The sequence below is a fragment of the Carassius carassius genome, chromosome 32 (assembly GCF_963082965.1).
Source record: "Carassius carassius chromosome 32, fCarCar2.1, whole genome shotgun sequence".
NCBI classification, from domain to species: Eukaryota; Metazoa; Chordata; class Actinopteri; order Cypriniformes; family Cyprinidae; genus Carassius; species Carassius carassius.
Genome location: NC_081786.1, coordinates 28,643,514 through 28,649,513, shown reverse-complemented (window position 1 = coordinate 28,649,513; position 6,000 = coordinate 28,643,514).

The window sequence follows — 6,000 nt, the reverse complement described above, 5'->3', positions numbered from 1 at the left end:
AGAAGGCTAGACCAAAAGGAAGTACCCGAAATTGGCACACTCCACCCCAAAACGTCCAGTGCATGTGAAAGTAAGTGTCCTTTAGGTTTATTGTGACAAACCAGTATTGAAGAAAGATTTGGGTTACACTTTATTATGATAGTCAACTTTATACATTCTACTAACTATAAGTAACTTTTTGAACACTACATGTCAACTAATTCTCATTAGTTTACAACTACACCTCCACTAACTCTCAGAGTAGACTGTTAGCTTAGGTTTATGCTTAGTAGAATATTTGACATACTTGCAAAGTTTCTCATAGTCAGTATGTTATACATTGTGGAACCTTCAAAATAAAGTGTCAGCAGATATTAAGCAGACAGTCTACTAATACTCTAGACTGCTAGTTAACACATTGTTTCAAAGTTACTTACTGTTAGTGAAAGTGGACTATCAAATAAAGTGTTACCAGCTCTTTTGTGTGAAGTAATAGTGAAACCCCATTAGGAAATTGTACCTGCTACCTGAAAAACAGGGTTTAGTCAAACAGACCCCTGAGGACATCCAGAAAATATGTACCGGCAAATATGTAAGGGAATTTTTAATGACCTCAGGGACATCTTTTCTGAAGGACAGTTCAAGGATTTATAAAATAGTGTCCCCATCACTATAATGGAGCATTAGGACTCACTCAGACTGCTGGGAAAGTACATCCTGCTGCCTCAATAACACCTCTTCCGGCAGCAACCTAGTTTTCCCAAGAGGTCTCTCAACCAGGTTACTGGCCAAATTCAACCCTGATTAGCTTTAGTGGATGACCAGTCTTGGGCTACAGGGTGATATGGCTACTAGGAAGAACAAGAAAGCTTTCTTCCTAATTTTTTATGTTGGAGTGGTTGAGCCACAGATGCCTCTCCACAGCTATCAAGCCTGCCATGGAACATGCCATCTGCTTAGTAGCCCGAAGGGCTAATTCTGTGGCCCTACAAAGCTCCCTCGCCACATATAGGCTTTAATCCCTAGCCTTCATCCAAGTCTTTTAGCAGGTCAGCCTGGTATGCCTGCAACAAAGCCACTGACCAGCCACCACATCATCCTCATGTTTTTGTTTGCAATCCCAATCACCCTCATGATGAATGGAAGAGCCAGGCCTCATAAACTCTGTTGATTTGATCTGCCAATCTGCAGGTAAACCAGAGAGAGAATTATGTGTGTTATGTGTGTGTGTGTGTGTGTGTGTGTGTGTGTGTGTGTGTGTGTGTGTGTGTGTGTGTGTGTGTGTGTGTGTGTGTGTGTGTGCGTGTGTGTGAGAGAGAGAGAGAGATAGTTCTGCAGTTTAAACCAAGCTCCATCATTCACTCTGCTTACTAAAGCTTCAGTAATAATTGGGATAGAGTAAATGGAGCATGATTTGTCAAACCATTCAAATACTGATCCCAGGCAAGCACAGAGCAGCTCCTGATACTAGGAAATCCAGTGACAAGGAATACAACAAAGATGAAGCAGAACTAAGAAAGAAATACAGCATTTTATAGAGCTGCACATTCAACATTTAAAACCCCAAGAGAATGTGCTTGCAAAGAGATTAGATTAGATTTTTAACATTTTACAAGAAAATGTGGTCCATGCTGTGCAAAAGTCTTTACCATAATGTGAGTTGCTGGTTTCTAGGGTATTGCCATGTTGTTGCTAAGTGGATACTGCCTATTTCAGGTGAAAATGAAAATTCATATTTTGAATTTTGGTAACCAACCAGTTTTGGTGCCCATGACTCTCACTGTATGGACAAAAAACCCAAAGACATTTCCCAAAATATCTACTTTTGATCTCTATATTTTAGTATCTAGATATGGCTTGGGTCTTTCCTTCTGTGTAAATCTCTGGGATTTTTTACCTGTTTAATCATCTGTCCCTTTTTCAACAAGACACACGAGCTGACGAATCATCCATGTTTAATAATAATTGTGGTGGTTTTAATCTCAAACCTTCACCTTCTTTCCTGTTCCTCTCTTTTTATCTCTTCTCCTGTCCTACATTTGATCTCATGATTCATCCCGTTTCTCTCCTCCTATCGGTTCTCTTCTGCAGTGGAGATCACTGCCAGACTCCTGCAGAGGCCCAGATGAGCAGATCTGAGCAGATCTCCACAGGAGCCTGTGCTGCAGACCCCAACACATGTGGATGGCAGAAATTCACATCTCTGCATTGCTGCGTATGCTACAAAGGACGTCTTTGGTGTGCAGTTCATTTAGCTACAGCCAATATTGGGCCTAAACACAGCTGTGTTTTGATTCACTTGCTGATAATATGAATTATTTCTTATTATTTCACGGCTCTGTGGAATACTTGATTCTGATTGGTCAGTCACGACATTCCGAGGTATGTCATCCCTCAATAACAACCGGTAAAAGCTGATAACACAGGATCATCCGGGTAACTGAAGTTGGCGCTGTCCTCTTGCTAGGAACAGTTTTTCTTGGTGGAAGCTTTGCGTTTGTTTAGCTAATAAAATATTAAAACCGATTCAAAAATTCTATTATTTAATTATGTCATCCTGGTATTGTGGACTCGCTCTCTCATTTCAAACAAACGCACCTGCTGCCATTTTGCTACGATTGTTTTGTACGCTGTAAATTACAAGATAACTAACAAACTGATTTTAAAATATTTTCGTCTTAAATCTTTTACTGCTTTAAATTTTTATGTGGTGAAATTTTGTGTAATAAGTGGTGTGACTGCACCGTTTCCTTAAATGACCATCTGGTTTGAACTTGCCAGTTGCTCACAACTGCTGTTCATGAAAGCTTTGTGTTCACATATTTCAACTCAAATCAATATTTAGTATACAATTATTTACTTATGTGGCAAGTAGTCATGTATTTAGCTCCGCTTCGCGTCGGTGTCCTGATCACCCTGTCAGGGTTTATTCTGAGATAACAACCAGCTGGATGTATATTATCCCTTACTTAGTGGAGTATGCTGAATGAAGCATCGCTATTATTATTATTAATTATATATAGGGTTAGAGATTTGGACAAACTCCTAACACTAAGTGGCATGCACCTTGTCCTGCAGTCATTTAGTCTTCATACAGATGCTGAATATGTGTTTTGCATCGACACAGCTATTGAAGTGAATTGAAGAAACACTGAATTGCTTGCTCATGTGTTGCATTCACTGCAGCTTCACAGTGGACATCTTGTGTTACACTGAAGTAGAACAGTACAATATGTTCATTATAATATCCATAACATTAAGTGAAATCAGAGAATATCATATTTCTGGTTTTCTAGGAGGCATTACCGTATTTATTGTGCTGTGATCCATCAGTCAGAGACACAGGTGCGAACAAAGATACTCAGTAGCAGCTAACTGGAGAAGGGTACATATTTACTGGCTTCATAGCCAAACCATTTCTAATGTAAAAGAAACTCAGTCAACTTTTAATTAGTATTACTGTATATTTACAATACTTTTTCATTACTTTCTTTGTTACATTCTTTAAAAAAAATGTCTAGTTTGCCTGTTTGTCTTCAATGTGACATCAAACTAAAATAACAATATGAACTACTTGTGTGCTATTTAGCAGATTTATGTGGACATACAGTACAGTTGCTTTGAGTGTGTCAAATCTTATTCAACAAGATTTATCATTTCAGGTTTGACGTCAGCATCGCTGATTCTCATGGGGCTGAAATTCATTTTTGAAATATGCTTTTAAGTTTTAATGCTGGTACATTCAGTAGAATTTGCCTCAGGAAATGAAGTACCCTGTTCACTACAGATATGTGTATAAACGTTTAAAGGCAGAACAGCACAATATTGTGCTCTAAATAGAAGCGGTGCTGACTGGGAGATGGTGCGATACTGCAGCTTAGACGTAGGTTCAGTAATCTGTTTTTTGGGAATGTCAGCCTGAGTTGTGGAGTTTATGAGACACATGACTCAGCAGCTTCATTGAAGGGATGTGTCGAGGAAATACATACACTGACATGCTGCATTATGGGGACGTGATCAGGACTCGAAAAAGCATAATTCCTTATGGTTATGACAGGAAAGAGCAGCAAGAGAACTTTTAGACGAGCAGAATATGAATACACTTGTTCATAAGTGTGTTTTTTGATGTAAGTCTCAAGAAATCTACCAAGTGTCATATCAACTAATTAATCAGCAAAATAAATCTGTTTAGAAAAGTCCCCAAACATCACATTATTGCACCAAATTTATACATTTCATGAAAATTATTGTAAAATGATTTGATGATTTGTATTGTAAAAGAGTTAATGTAATTCTATCATAATAGAAGTAATTATAATACAGTAAAAAAAAATACCACATAGTAAAAAAAATAGTGGTGTGCTTGACTAATTTCCTCAAGAACAAAATGTACAACCAATTAATTAATGATCAAATTAATTTAAATATTTGAAAATTAAAAAGGCCTAACATTAAGATCATTCAAGGATATTACAGTATTGTGCTAGATTGCCTTTAATGTGTTCTGTACATAAATAAAAATAACTGTTACTGTAATTTTACATTGTAATGCAACAAAATATTACTTTTACTAACTAGTAGTGTGCTTGACTCATCAAAATGATGTTTTAAAAGATTATATATATATATATATATATATAGGCATAAAGTACAGTCAGCTGTCATCACAAAAATAAACCCTGACATGTTTGGCTGTACTTCTTATTGATTATTATATGTTTATTTATCAATCAAATAATTTGTGTATAATTACTGTATATAAAATATAGATTTTAAATAGTTATGTTGTGTTGTTATGTTATTTTAATTCCCTTCTTTATTCATTTTGTCCGTTTACAGTAATAAGTGTTTTATTTGTGTTTTCACAGTCTGTTTCATTCTTGCTTCTAACAATGTCATAAAAATCAAGTCATAGTTGGTTTATTTAATAATGCAAAAGAGCTTATGCTAGTTACTGTAAGTGGACAGTGAAGACGGGTCAAAGTTTCCCTGCTTTATAGAAGAGCTCCTGGAAGGAAACATGACTCCTGTGGCTGTTTTCTGTCGTCGTTATCTAAAAATATTCTGCATCTTTTATTTATATTCATGTATTGCATTTCAAAATAAGGTATAGTATATTGAACCTTTTTTAACATTTGTGTTAAGATAATAATCATGTTTTCAGTGATCATTTTCTCTGAAATACTCATGATGGCTATGGCACAGATGTATGCAGGGTCCTCAGGGGAAATCCATGCCGGAAATAATCATTTGCTTAAAAGAATGAATGTAAAAGAAGTGTTTGTGGCATGAGGCTCAGCGTTGGCTCAGCTCAGCTCTAGTTGAATGTGGCTGTGCTGTGCTGGGCTGCTGGTGATTGATAGAGGCCTGCATAAATTCTAGCCTGAAGCAGAGGAGGAGGGAGGCCTGATGGGAAATGAATCACACCATAAAACACAATCCAATACCAGAGGAGGGGAGTGCGTTCAGTGCCATAAACTGCTGTGCCAAACTGGACACCAATTAGCGTTCCTCTGAGGGAACGATTGAGCCCGGCATCATGTCTTCAAATATTTCTGGTTTGTAAAGGGAAATCTGACAGTGACTGTCAGGGTTCTGTCACTTCAGTCTAGTGTTATTAATGGTTTTGTGACAGAGTTTTAAATATTACTTTAAAAAAGGGTTGGTACCACTTAACCATAAACCGCCCTTAATTTTGGATTAAACATTAATATTAATCAATATGGGGGGGGGGGGGGGGGGGTTGTCATTTGTTATTGTTATGTAATCAGTATTTATTAATATTTGAAGAGTTTATTTACAAAAACTTATATTCTTGTTTTATTGTGTGCTGTTGTGTTAGTTAGCTGTATTTTTTTTGTTATTTTTTTCAACCAAATCAAAATAACCCAACTGCAGTTTGACTGAGTTTAACTGGAATGCACAATGAAAAAACGCAACTTTTGAAAAATGTTTAATCTGTTTTTGCAAATGAACTCTTCATTTATTAATATTAAATACTGTTAATAAAAATTCAACTGT